The 14,538-nt window shown below is 44.0% G+C and overlaps 1 protein-coding gene across 1 annotated transcript in view; it reads left to right on the top strand.

Moving 5' to 3' along the window:
- DPYD (dihydropyrimidine dehydrogenase) overlaps window positions 1-14,538 on the top strand; it is a 1,571,083-nt gene that overhangs the window by 1,445,251 nt on the left and 111,294 nt on the right. The gene's annotated exons all lie outside the window — the stretch shown is intronic.

Raw genomic sequence — 14,538 nt, 5'->3', positions numbered from 1 at the left:
TGGTCCCGCCACAGGGGACTACTCTATGACTCCTGCCCCTAGCTCTATTCCCTCTAATCTTCAAGGGTTCACACCTATAGCCCCATTTTAAATAGATATTGAGCACCACACACAACGATCCTAGTTGTCCCTTCTCAGATATTCCAATAAATCAGTTTCCTCGGAATCATCCAGGAGATAATGGCTCCCCCCTCTTTCCTCCCCTAATTACTACCCCTCAAGTCTCTTTTCCCTTCCTTCTAGTGTTCTACTAGTTCTAGAGTGTCGAGACCGGTTACGACGAAATTTCCGAAACTCAGCTTACTTTAATTGAGCATTGTAACAAATAATTCAAGTACCAATTTGCACTATTTTTAGCTTTGTTCTGCCGCAATGACCCTATGCACTGACACCATCAGTTTATTTCCTCTGTTGCGCTGTTTATTCTACCTTACTTTGAAAACAATAAACAGATTTTGAAAAGAAAATAGCAAAGCAATAAATTACTGTAACCTAAAATTGGGTCCATACATGATGACCTAAAGCACTGTGGGTTAGGAGACACCCTGATTTCAGATAAGCGAATAAAAAAAAAAAATTATTTGGCCGGTTCGGCGAATTTTCCAAAAAAAATTGTTTCAATCCGAATTTATTCGTGGCGAATAGTGTTAAAAAATTGCAATTTCCTGGCTGCAGAGAGAGAGCCTTTATAGTGGTGTAGAACACGGTCTTGCAGTAACACGCATAGGGAGTCTTCTGTGGTACTGAAACAATGCTGTGAGTCAGTATGACATGTAGATGACAGGCGTCGCTCTTAGAATCCCTGCACGGGGCCAAAACTGACCAAATAACTAAGTGTGAACTCAGCCTTACAGGTCAATGTTAGCGCCAGGTATAAAGAACTGTGCAGAAGCCCAAGATCTAGTGATGAGCGAGCATGATCGGCCGAATTCCGGCTTGGCTCGAGCATCGCTATGCTCGGCACATGGCATTATAGTAATTGGCTAGCCATAACGCGTCATCGGGTGCTATATAGCACCCGATGACACGTGCTCAGATCAGTCATAGTCAGGGAGAGCAGAGGGTAGGAAGGGAAAGGCAGTGTAGGGAGCGAAATTCTCAGTTATTATTCGAAGAAAGCTTTTCAAAGACCCAAAAGTCCTTTTAAGGACTACTGTGTGTGTGCGGTGTGTGTTTTAGAGCAGCAATATATTTTTACCTGCGCTAAATGGATCAGTCTCAGGGAAATCTGTGCTGATAGTGCAGGGAGAGAAATTAGCTCTTTTTACCACCAAAAGCTTTTCAAAGACCCCAAAGTCCTTTTAAGGATTACTGTGTGTGTTTGACAGCAGCAAGATATTTTTCTTTAAAACCTATTAGTGACATACAGGGAGTGCAGAATTATTAGGCAAGTTGTATTTTTGAGGATTAATTTTATTATTGAACAACAACCATGTTCTCAATGAACCCAAAAAACTCATTAATATCAAAGCTGAATATTTTTGGAAGTAGTTTTTAGTTTGTTTTTAGTTTTAGCTATTTTAGGGGGATATCTGTGTGTGCAGGTGACTATTACTGTGCATAATTATTAGGCAACTTAACAAAAAACAAATATATACCCATTTCAATTATTTATTTTTACCAGTGAAACCAATATAACATCTCAACATTCACAAATATACATTTCTGACATTCAAAAACAAAACAAAAACAAATCAGTGACCAATATAGTCACCTTTCTTTGCAAGGACACTCAAAAGCCTGCCATCCATGGATTCTGTCAGTGTTTTGATCTGTTCACCATCAACATTGCGTGCAGCAGCAACCACAGCCTCCCAGACACTGTTCAGAGAGGTGTACTGTTTTCCCTCCTTGTAAATCTCACATTTGATGATGGACCACAGGTTCTCAATGGGGTTCAGATCAGGTGAACAAGGAGGCCATGTCATTAGATTTTCTTCTTTTATACCCTTTCTTGCCAGCCACGCTGTGGAGTACTTGGACGCGTGTGATGGAGCATTGTCCTGCATGAAAATCATGTTTTTCTTGAAGGATGCAGACTTCTTCCTGTACCACTGCTTGAAGAAGGTGTCTTCCAGAAACTGGCAGTAGGACTGGGAGTTGAGCTTGACTCCATCCTCAACCCGAAAAGGCCCCACAAGCTCATCTTTGATGATACCAGCCCAAACCAGTAGTCCACCTCCACCTTGCTGGCGTCTGAGTCGGACTGGAGCTCTCTGCCCTTTACCAATCCAGCCACGGGCCCATCCATCTGTCCCATCAAGACTCACTCTCATTTCATCAGTCCATAAAACCTTAGAAAAATCAGTCTTGAGATATTTCTTGGCCCAGTCTTGACGTTTCAGCTTGTGTGTCTTGTTCAGTGGTGGTCGTCTTTCAGCCTTTCTTACCTTGGCCATGTCTCTGAGTATTGCACAGCTTGTGCTTTTGGGCACTCCAGTGATGTTGCAGCTCTGAAATATGGCCAAACTGGTGGCAAATGGCATCTTGGCAGCTGCACGCTTGACTTTTCTCAGTTCATGGGCAGTTATTTTGCGCCTTGGTTTTTCCACACGCTTCTTGCGACCCTGTTGACTATTTTGAATGAAACGCTTGATTGTTCGATGATCACGCTTCAGAAGCTTTACAATTTTAAGAGTGCTGCATCCCTCTGCAAGATATCTCACTATTTTTGACATTTCTGAGCCTGTCAAGTCCTTCTTTTGACCCATTTTGCCAAAGGAAAGGAAGTTGCCTAATAATTATGCACACCTAATATAGGGTGTTGATGTCATTAGACCACACCCCTTCTCATTACAGAGATGCACATCACCTAATATGCTTAATTGGTAGTAGGCTTTCGAGCCTATACAGCTTGGAGTAAGACAACATGCATAAAGAGGATGATGTGGTCAAAATACTCATTTGCCTAATAATTCTGCACTCCCTGTACAGTTGTGTTCAAAATTATTCAACCCCCACTGAAATTGAGTGTTTTGGCCAGTTTGACATTGATTTTGATCATTTCAGTCATCTTGCTTACAATTAAATCAAAGAGGCACTTGTAAGTCAGACAAATATAACATAACATTTATAATGAAATAACCAAAAATGTCTTTTCCGTGCTCACATCATTATCCGTTTTATTCAACCCCCAAGTGACATTCAATCTTAGTACTTAGTACAACATCCTTTTCCAGTTATAACAGCTTTTTTTAAACGTGAAGCATAGCTTGACACAAGTGTCTTGCAGCGATCTACGGGTATCTTCGCCCATTCTTCATGGGCAAAAGCCTCCAGTTCAGTCACATTCTTAGGCTTGCGCGCTGCAACTGCTTTCTTTAAGTCCCACCAGAGGTTCTCAATCGGATTTAAGTCTGGTGAATGCGATGGGCACTTCAAAATGTTCCAGCCTTTAATCTGCAACCATGCTCTAGTGGACTTGGAGGTATGCTTGGGATCATTGTCCTGTTGAAAGGTCCAACGTCTCCCAAGCCTCAGGTTTGTGACGGACTGCATCACATTTTCATCCAATATCTCCTGGTACTGAAGAGAATTCATGGTACCTTGCACACGCTGAAGCTTCCCTGTACCTGTAGAAGCAAAACAGCCCCAAAGCTTGATTGACCCCCCCGCCATGGTTCACAGTAGGCAAGGTGTTCTTTTCTTTATAGGCCTTGTTCTTCCTCCTCCAAACATAGCGTTGATCCATAGGCCCAAACAGTTCTAATTTTGTTTCATCAGTCCACAGAAAACTTTTGTGGTTTGTCCACATGACTTTTGGCATACTGCAGTCGACTCTTCTTATTCTTTGGAGACAGCAAGGGGGTGCGCCTGGGAGTTCTGGCATGGAGGCCTTCATTACGCAGTGTGCGCCTTATTGTCTGAGCTGAAACTTCAGTACCCACATCTGACAAATCTTTTTTCAGTTCCTCAGCAGTCACACGGGGACTTTTCTCCACTTTGCGCTTCAGGTAGCGCACAGCAGTCGAAGTCAGCATCTTTCTGCCACGACCAGGTAGCGTTTCAACAGTGCCCTTTGCCTTGAATTTGCGAATGATGCTTCCTATGGTGTCTCTTGGTATGTTTAACATCTTTGCAATCTTCTTATAGCCATTGCCATTCCTGTGAAGAGAAATCACCTCTTCTCTTGTCTTCCTGGACCATTCTCTTGACTTCACCATGTTTGTAAACACACCAGTAAATGTCTAGAAGGAGCTGAGTATCACAGTCCTTTTAAATCTGCCTAATTGGTGCTTATTATGCTTGATTGCTGCTCCTTGACATCCACAGGTGTTTTCAATACCTGATCGAAAACACTTGAATGAACCTCTGTTCTTAAGAGTGGTAGTCTTTAAGGGGTTGAATAATTGTGTCAATGAAGAAATCACAAAAAAAAACATTTAATACTGTATTACAAAAACAATTGATGTCATTTTAGTTGCATTTGGTTCTTTAAAAAGATTTCATTCTGAACACAATTACAAATGTACACTAAATTCCCTAAAACCCTTTACAGCATTGGGGGTTGAATAATTTTGAGCACAACTGTATACTGTACATCATCCGCAGACTGTGTCTTTTTGCATAAATTCAAATAATCAGAGTCACATTTATTGTCTATAGTGTGCGTTTAATATACATCTGTGACATATACAGTACTCCATCCGAAAACTGTTTCTGCAGTGTAAATTTAAATAATCAGGGGCCAGTCCTCATCTACTACGCCATCCGAAAACAGTTTCTTTAGGGCAAATTTAACTAATCTGGGCCTAATCTAGTGTCCATAGTGTGTGGCTTTCTGTGACATATACAGTACTCCATCCGAAAACTGTTTCTTTTGGGCAAATTTAACTAATCTGGGCCTAATATAGTGTCCATATTCTGTGGGTTTCTGTGACATTTACTGTCCTGCATCCGAAAACTGAGTTTGTATTGCAAATTCCAATAATCTGGGCCTAATCCAGTGTCCATAGTGTGTTGTTTTCTGTGACATATACAGTACGCCATCCGAAAACTGTTTCTTTAGGGCAAATTTAACTATTCTGGGCCTAATATAGTGTCCATATTCTGTGGGTTTCTGTCCTGCATCCGAAAACTGTGTCTTTAGCGGACTGTAAAACAATCTGCGCTACATCTAGTGACAAAACCATTAATATGAAGAAGGCGAGCACTAGAGGTGTGACGACGAATCCGTCGAATTCACAAATCCCTTCAATCTTGCTGGATTTGTGGGATTTGTGGACTCGAATCCCGACGTGCAATAACGGGATTCATTGTTGACGAATCCTGTTATCGAATAATCGGCCGATTCGTTGCTATGCGGGCGGTTTACTTTGACTTTAAATCAGCGCATCTTTATTACCTTACAATGAAGCTCCAGTAACAGGCAGAGAGGGGGCGGCGGCGTAACGTCACTTACTCACGTGACGTGCCTGCTTCATTCATAAAGTGGGCGGAGCAGGTGCATCACGTGAGTGAGTGACGTTACGCTGCCGCCCGCTCTGCCTGTTATTGGAGCTTCATTGTAAGGTAATAAAGATGCGCTGAACCTGATTTAAAGTTAAAGTAAAAGTTACTGCTGGGCTGAGGCTGGTATGGGAGGGGGATTTGTGGCTGGCACTATTATGGGGGATCTGTGGATGGCGCTGTTATGGGGGGGATCTGTGGATGGTGCTGTTATGGGGGATCTGTGGATGGTGCTGTTATGGGGGGATCTGTGGATGACACATATAGCATAAGATGCTATATAGATGCATCCACAGATCCCCTCCATAACAGTGTTATCCACAGATCTCCCTCCCCATAACAGTGCCATCCACAGATACCCTCCATAACAGCGCCATTCACAGATCCCCCTCCCAATAACAGTGCCATCCACAGATCCCCTCCATAACAATGCCACCCACAGATCCCCCCCATAACAGCGCCATCCACAGATCCCCCATAACAGTGCCATCCACAGATCCCCCATAACAGTGTCATCCACAGATCCCCCATAACAGAGTCAACCACAGATCCCTCCCATAACAGTGCCATTTACAGATCCCCCCATAACCGTGTCATCCACAGATCCCCCATAATAGTGTGTCATCCACAGATCACTTTGTTTCTTACACCGTTAACTCAATTCTTATGTACAGGATTTGTAGGATTGATTCGAGATTCGAAAGATTCAATATATTCAAGAACCTTTTCGGATTCGGATTCGAAAAAAATTGGATTCGTCCCACCACTAGAGAGCACTAAGGGATGGGGAAGTGGGCGTGATGCTGATGGTGCATGCAGAGGCCGTGGCCCTGGGCGCAATGAAACTGTGCCTGCTGCCAGTGCACCAGAAAAAAAAATCCACCGAACCCAGCTTCATGTCCAACTTAGCTGGGCGGCGCAAGACAACACTGTCCAAGTCGGAGCAGTGCGAACAGTTGGTCGTTTAACCGACTGGAAGCATTATCTTCAGCAATTCAAGCACCACCCTCTCTTACACCAAGTTCAGTCTCTGTAGCCAAGAGTCTGGTCAACCGAATCCTCACTCTGACCATCCTTCCTCCCACCATGGAGAGGCTTGCCAAACGAGTGATCTCACACTCAGATATTCAGAGGAGCTCTTTCCAGCGCCACTATTACATTTGGCCCTCGCGCCCAACACACTTGAAGAGGGACCTGAGATATTGTACCCTGATTCCCAACCTCTTGAGCCTTTACAGTCTCAAGAAGATGATGGTGGTGAACGGCAATCATTCGTTCAAGAGGTGGATGATGATGAGACACATTTGTCAATCACTGAGGTTGTGGTTAGTTCAAGTCAGGAGGATGAGCAGAGTGAGGAAGTTGAAGAGGAGGTGGTTGACGATGAGGTCACTGACCCAACATGAGAAGTTGAAAAGCCGAGCGAGGACAGCAGTACTGAGGGAGAGGGATCCGCAGCGCTGGAAGAGGCAGTGGCATTGCAAAAGGGAGAAGTCGGCCCACGCCAAACAGGCCTGCAACCATTACACCGAGCACCCGTATGCATAAATCTACCTTGCCAAGGGGTAGGTGTTCCGTAGTATGGCGCTTTTTTGAGGAAAGTGCAGATGACAAAGAGTGGTAGTCTGCAACCTGTGCCGTACCAAAATGAGCCAGGGCGCGAACACTAGCAACCTCACCACCACCAGCATGATCCACCACATAGCATCCAAGCACCCTAATAAGTGGGCCTAACGCCTGGGTCCACAATCTGTGTCTGCTGGTCACGCCGGCTGTAGCCTTTTGCATGGAAAATTCATGATAAAAATTTGCGATTAGAATATTCGCGATCTACACTAGGATGATATCTGACACTGGGAAAGCTGGATAATAACTCAGTGATAAAAATCTGACACTGGGAAAGCTGGGTAATAACTTGCAATCTACACCGAGTTATTACCCAGCTTTTCCAGTGTCAGATATTATCACTGACTTACTACATAATTATTACATAATATTCGCTGTATTGCTATATATTAATTTTTTTGAATATTATGAATATTCTAAAAAACTAATATAGAGCAATATAGCGAATATGATCTCAGTGAATAGTCTTGTCATAACACTATGCAACTAATAGAGGGTGCTGTTCATGAGTCATGATTCATGAGTCATGAATCATGACTCATGAACAGCACCCTCTATTAGTTGCATAGTGTTATGACAAGACTATTCGCTGTTGTGAGTGAATAGTCTTGTCATAACACTATGCAACTAATAGAGGGCGCTGTTCATGCATGAATCATGACTCATGAACAGCGCCCTCTATTAGTTGCATAGTGTTATGACAAGACTATTCGCTGTCGTGAGTGAATAGTCTTGTCATCACTATGCAACTAATAGAGGGTGCTGCTCATGAAAGATTCTGCTAATTTGCATATCTTTCCCATATGTCCATGTTTATGCAAATTAGTTTTTACATGACAAAACTGTGTAGAAAGGTTATTGAATATTATGTTAGGACAATCAGAAAACTTTTTGTCGTCCTAATGATATTGATCTAGGTGTGCAGGTCCACCCAAGCCATCCAACCGATGCAAAACAACTTTGAGGTTTACTGGTTCTCAGTCAGATGAGAGCTGGTTTAGAATAGTGCACAAGGCTGCCATTGTAAGGTATGCTGGCTGTTATCTGTCTCCTGGATAGATTGGTGGCTTGCACATACCTGGCTTTTGGCATATAGCCTTTTATGTGGTTGTCTTTTGTATGTTGTACATAATAGGAGTCTAAGACGCATCTAGCTATTCTCTTAATGCTGTTGCCAAACCATTTTGATGGGGTTTCTATCAATTTCTAACCTTTTTTTATAAACCAGACACCAGTTCTCCCATTTACTTCCATTGTATTTGAGCACCTGAATTATTCGGCCGAGCACTCGGATCTGCCGAGCATAGAAATGCTCGAGCCGAACAGCAGTTCGGCCAAGCATGCTCGCAGAACACTAGTCCTAAATGATCCCACAGTGCAACTACACTGGTGTCCAAGCTTGACACGTGGCATGAACTTGCGCTCTCCGCCTTGGAGGTGCTGGCCTGCCCTGCCACTAGCGTTTTGTCTGAGCGTGTATTTAGTGCTGCTGGTGGCATTAGAACAAATTAGCGTATCCGCTAGTCCACTGGCAATGCTGACAGGTTGACTCAGATAAAAATGAACAAGGCCTGGATTGCCCCTGACTTCTCAACTCCATCAGAGGAGAACTGAGCTGATGATAAACATATAGGCAATTTCAATCTATCATTTATAATGTACTAAATCTACTGTAGTGTATTCACATGCACCTTTTCCACCACAAATAAAGAGTATATAGTTGAATCTTGTTTTCTCCTCCTCCTCCTCATCCAGATTGTATATATTCCCTCCACTCAAATCTTTTTAATAGGGTCAGCTTAACTGCAGGCCCTCAACTCAAATTTTTAAATAGGGTCAGCTCAACTGCAGGCCCTCAACTCAAATTTTGTTATAGGGACAGCTGAACAGCATGCACTCACATATAATGCTTTAGAGTGTCAGCTGTACAGCATGCACTCGCATATAATGTTTTAGAGCATCAGCTCTCCTGAAGGCACTCGCAAATAATGTTTTAGAGCGTCAGCTGAACAACATGCATTTGAAAATAATGTTTTAGAGCGTCAGCTCACCTAAAGGCACTCACAAATGATGTTTTAGAGCGTCAGCTCAACAACATGCACTTGAAAATAATGTTTTAGAGCGTCAGCTGTACAGCATGCACTCGCATTTAATGTTTTAGAGTGTCATTTGAAAAGCATGCACTCGCATATAATGTTTTACAGCGTCAGCTCACCAGCAGGCACTCGCATATAATGTTTTAGAGCGTCAGCTCACCAGCAGGCCCTCACATATAATGTTTTACAGGGTCCGCTCAACTGCAGGCCCTCGCATATAATGTTTTACAGCATCAGCTCACCAGCAGACACTCGCATATAATGTTTTAGAGTGTCATCTCACCAGCAGGCCCTTGCCCCTAATGTTTTGGAGGGTCAGCTCAGCAGCAGGCCCTTGCATATAATGTTTTACAGTGTCAGCTCAACTGCAGGCGATCTCATATAATGTTTTAGAGGGTCCACTCACCAGCAGGCCCTTGCCCCTAATGTTTTAGAGGGTCAGCTCAGCAGCAGGCCCTCGCATATAATGTTTTAGAGGGTCCACTCACCAGCAGGCCCTCGCCCCTAATGTTTTACAGGGTCAGCTCAACTGCAGGCGCTCGCATACAATGTTTTAGAGGGTCAGATCACTAGCAGGCCCTCTCCCCTAATGTTTTAGAGGGTCAGCTAAGCAGCAGGCCCTCTCCCCTAATGTTTTAGAGGGTCAGCTCAGCAGCAGACCCTCGCATATAATGTTTTACAGGGTCAGCTCAACGTCAGGCCCTCGCATATAATGTTTTACAGGGTCAGCTCAACTGCAGGCCCTTGCATATAATGTTTTACAGGGTCAGGTCATCTGCAGGCCCTCACCTTAAAATCTTTTACAGGGTCAGCTCAACTGCAGGCCCTCGCATATAATGTTTTACAGGGTCAGATCACCAGCAGGCCCTGGCCCCTAATGTTTTAGAGTGTCATCTCACCTGCAGGCCCTCACATATAATGTTTTACAGGGTCCGCTCAACTGCAGGCCCTCGCATATAATGTTTTACAGCATCAGCTCACCAGCAGACACTCGCATATAATGTTTTAGAGTGTCATCTCACCAGCAGGCCCTTGCCCCTAATGTTTTGGAGGGTCAGCTCAGCAGCAGGCCCTTGCATATAATGTTTTACAGGGTCAGCTCAACTGCAGGCGCTCGCATATAATGTTTTAGAGTGTCATCTCACCAGCAGGCCCTTGCCCCTAATGTTTTGGAGGGTCAGCTCAGCAGCAGGCCCTTGCATATAATGTTTTACAGTGTCAGCTCAACTGCAGGCGATCTCATATAATGTTTTAGAGGGTCCACTCACCAGCAGGCCCTTACCCCTAATGTTTTAGAGGGTCAGCTCAGCAGCAGGCCCTCGCATATAATGTTTTACAGTGTCAGCTCAACTGCAGGCGATCTCATATAATGTTTTAGAGGGTCCACTCACCAGCAGGCCCTTGCCCCTAATGTTTTAGAGGGTCAGCTCAGCAGCAGGCCCTCGCATATAATGTTTTAGAGGGTCCACTCACCAGCAGGCCCTCGCCCCTAATGTTTTACAGGGTCAGCTCAACTGCAGGCGCTCGCATACAATGTTTTAGAGGGTCAGATCACTAGCAGGCCCTCTCCCCTAATGTTTTAGAGGGTCAGCTAAGCAGCAGGCCCTCTCCCCTAATGTTTTAGAGGGTCAGCTCAGCAGCAGACCCTCGCATATAATGTTTTACAGGGTCAGCTCAACATCAGGCCCTCGCATATAATGTTTTACAGGGTCAGCTCAACTGCAGGCCCTTGCATATAATGTTTTACAGGGTCAGGTCATCTGCAGGCCCTCACCTTAAAATCTTTTACAGGGTCAGCTCAACTGCAGGCCCTCGCATATAATGTTTTACAGGGTCAGATCACCAGCAGGCCCTGGCCCCTAATGTTTTAGAGTGTCATCTCACCTGCAGGCCCTCACATATAATGTTTTACAGGGTCCGCTCAACTGCAGGCCCTCGCATATAATGTTTTACAGCATCAGCTCACCAGCAGACACTCGCATATAATGTTTTAGAGTGTCATCTCACCAGCAGGCCCTTGCCCCTAATGTTTTGGAGGGTCAGCTCAGCAGCAGGCCCTTGCATATAATGTTTTACAGGGTCAGCTCAACTGCAGGCGCTCGCATATAATGTTTTAGAGTGTCATCTCACCAGCAGGCCCTTGCCCCTAATGTTTTGGAGGGTCAGCTCAGCAGCAGGCCCTTGCATATAATGTTTTACAGTGTCAGCTCAACTGCAGGCGATCTCATATAATGTTTTAGAGGGTCCACTCACCAGCAGGCCCTTACCCCTAATGTTTTAGAGGGTCAGCTCAGCAGCAGGCCCTCGCATATAATGTTTTAGAGGGTCCACTCACCAGCAGGCCCTCGCCCCTAATGTTTTAGAGGGTCAGCTCAGCAGCAGGCCCTCGCATATAATGTTTTACAGGGTCAGCTCAACTGCAGGCGCTCGCATATAATGTTTTAGAGGGTCAGATCACTAGCAGGCCCTCTCCCCTAATGTTTTAGAGGGTCAGCTCAGCAGCAGACCCTCGCATATAATGTTTTACAGGGTCAGCTCAACGTCAGGCCCTCGCATATAATGTTTTACAGGGTCAGCTCAACTGCAGGCCCTTGCATATAATGTTTTACAGGGTCAGGTCATCTGCAGGCCCTCACCTTAAAATCTTTTACAGGGTCAGCTCAACTGCAGGCCCTCGCATATCATCTTTTACAGGGTCAGCTCACCAGCAGGCCCTGGCCCCTAATGTTTTAGAGGATCAACTCAGCAGCAGGCCCTCGCATATAATGTTTTACAGGGTCAGCTCACCAGCAGGCCCTGGCCCCTAATGTTTTAGAGTGTCATCTCACCTGCAGGCCCTCACATATAATGTTTTACAGGGTCCGCTCAACTGCAGGCCCTCGCATATAATGTTTTACAGCATCAGCTCACCAGCAGACACTCGCATATAATGTTTTAGAGTGTCATCTCACCAGCAGGCCCTTGCCCCTAATGTTTTGGAGGGTCAGCTCAGCAGCAGGCCCTCGCATATAATGTTTTAGAGGGTCCACTCACCAGCAGGCCCTCGCCCCTAATGTTTTAGAGGGTCAGCTTAGCAGCAGGCCCTCGCATATAATGTTTTACAGGGTCAGCTCAACTGCAGGCGCTCGCATATAATGTTTTAGAGGGTCAGATCACTAGCAGGCCCTCTCACCTAATGTTTTAGAGGGTCAGCTCAGCAGCAGACCCTCGCATATAATGTTTTACAGGGTCAGCTCAACGTCAGGCCCTCGCATATAATGTTTTACAGGGTCAGCTCAACTTCAGGCATTTGCATATAATGTTTTACAGGGTCAGGTCATCTGCAGGCCCTCACCTTAAAATCTTTTACAGGGTCAGCTCAACTGCAGTCCCTCGCATATACTCTTTTACAGGGTCAGCTCATCTTCTGATGATGACAGCAAGTATTGCCTGTTGGTACTCTGGCACACATGGCTCACCTCATGTTAGGCTGCCTTTCCCATGACCGGTGCGTTATACGCATTTTAGACAACATGGATTACTGGTTGTTCACCCTTCTCGACCCCGCTTCAAAGAGAACTTCTCATCTCTCATTTCTCTATTGGAGAGGACAAGCAAAACTGTGCTATACCTGAAGGTCCTTGTTGAAAAATTGCTCTAAAGTTGATAGGGCAGACATCCAAATGGATCGTCGCCGTCACGGGGACGTACAATCGCCTAGAAGTTATCTAGAGTCAACAAAGCAGCAGAAGGCCCTCACCTCCAGTCTCAGTAGCCAAGAGTCTGGTCAACACAATCCTCACCATGATATTTCCTTGTAATAAACCCTGTTAATGGCTGTATCAAACAGCACTTGCACTCCAATAACAAGAACAGTTTGCTCAAATTACAGAGCTGTATAATAGAAATTTGGATCCGCAGTCAGTGCAACAAGGTGTAATAGGATTGTTAATATTACCCAGGCTGAAAACTCCCCTACTGAACCCTGTTCTTCTTCAATACTGTGGAATGATTCCTCCCTATCCTTTCCCTGAACTTCTATACAGCAAAATAAAAAGCTTTAAAGTCTTTTCTACCACTGTCCCTAGCGCCTGCTGACGTCTCTCCATGCACTAAGTACACTGGAAAATGGCAGAATCCAAGATGGCTGAGGCTATTTATAGGGCTGTGACATCACAGGGCTGTCTGCCTGCTGATTGGCTGCATGCATGGCATTGTGGGTGATCCCTCGTTCCCAGAGTTCCTTGCTCCATGTCCTAACACGTGCAGCAGCCATTTAAAAAAAATATGTGAATCGTTACCACGAAGGATGAGGAAATTCAGATTCGGTGCAAATCGAATTTTTCCTGAAATTTGGATCGAATTCCACTTTGTCAACTTTGATTTGTTCATCTCTAAACCTGATTGCTTATTTATGTTGCGTTCGTTGACATGCAGAAGAATTCTTGCAGAAATTTCTATTACTGTTCCATACATCTTACTGGGATTTGTGACAATCCACGTGCATTCACCTGAGGATAGACCATCACTTAAAAGTTGGAAAACCCCCTTAAGTACTTTAGAGAAATGGTGTCAAACTGATGGAATAGTATTCCACATGATAACCCGCTATCGTAAAAGCATTCCATTATTTAGCTCACAGAAAATTGTATCTTAGATAAAAAAAAAGTGGCAAATATTACTTTGCATTCTTTAGCTGTGTTTAAAATGCTGAAAAAAATCTTGATGTAAAAATTGAGGGTAATTTCTAACACATAGCGGAAATAGCGGAATGCTTTATGTCATGTGAGGTGATATAGAAAAGGGCCAGTGGACAGTTTGTAATAATGATCCTGCTATTTTTACAGTTATTTTTGCCTGTCACTTGCAAACCCCTTAGAATAATTGGTTTGCATCTAAAAGCAGAGAGTTTCATATCATAAAACTAGAATAATGATAAAAAATGGGACTGCTTTCTTCCATAATTCTTTTCACAGGCTGATTGAAAGAGCTATACAGGTGAAACTCGAAAAATTAGAATATCATGCAAAGTTCATTTATTTCAGTAATGCAACTTAAAAGGTGAAACTAACATATGAGATAGACTCATTACAGGCAAAGCGAGATATTCCAAGCCTTTATTTGTTATAATTTGGATGATTATGGCTTACAGCTTAAGAAAACCCCAAAGTCACGATCTCAGGTACCCTTTGCTCATGGGGTATGGATTAATTAGCTGAAAAAAAGTGTGACACTTTGAGCCTAGAATATTGAACCTTTTCACAATTTTTAAAATTTTAAGTTGCATTAATGCAACTCCTTCATTACTGAAAAATAAATGAACTTTTGCACGATATTAAAATTTTTGGCGTTTCACCTGTACATATGCTAGATTGGAATGGTTTCATAT

Source organism: Bufo bufo, chromosome 9 (genome assembly GCF_905171765.1).
Source record: "Bufo bufo chromosome 9, aBufBuf1.1, whole genome shotgun sequence".
Classification (NCBI taxonomy): domain Eukaryota; kingdom Metazoa; phylum Chordata; class Amphibia; order Anura; family Bufonidae; genus Bufo; species Bufo bufo.
Note: the sequence above shows the minus strand (reverse complement) of the source record. Positions and strands in the feature narration are given on the sequence as shown.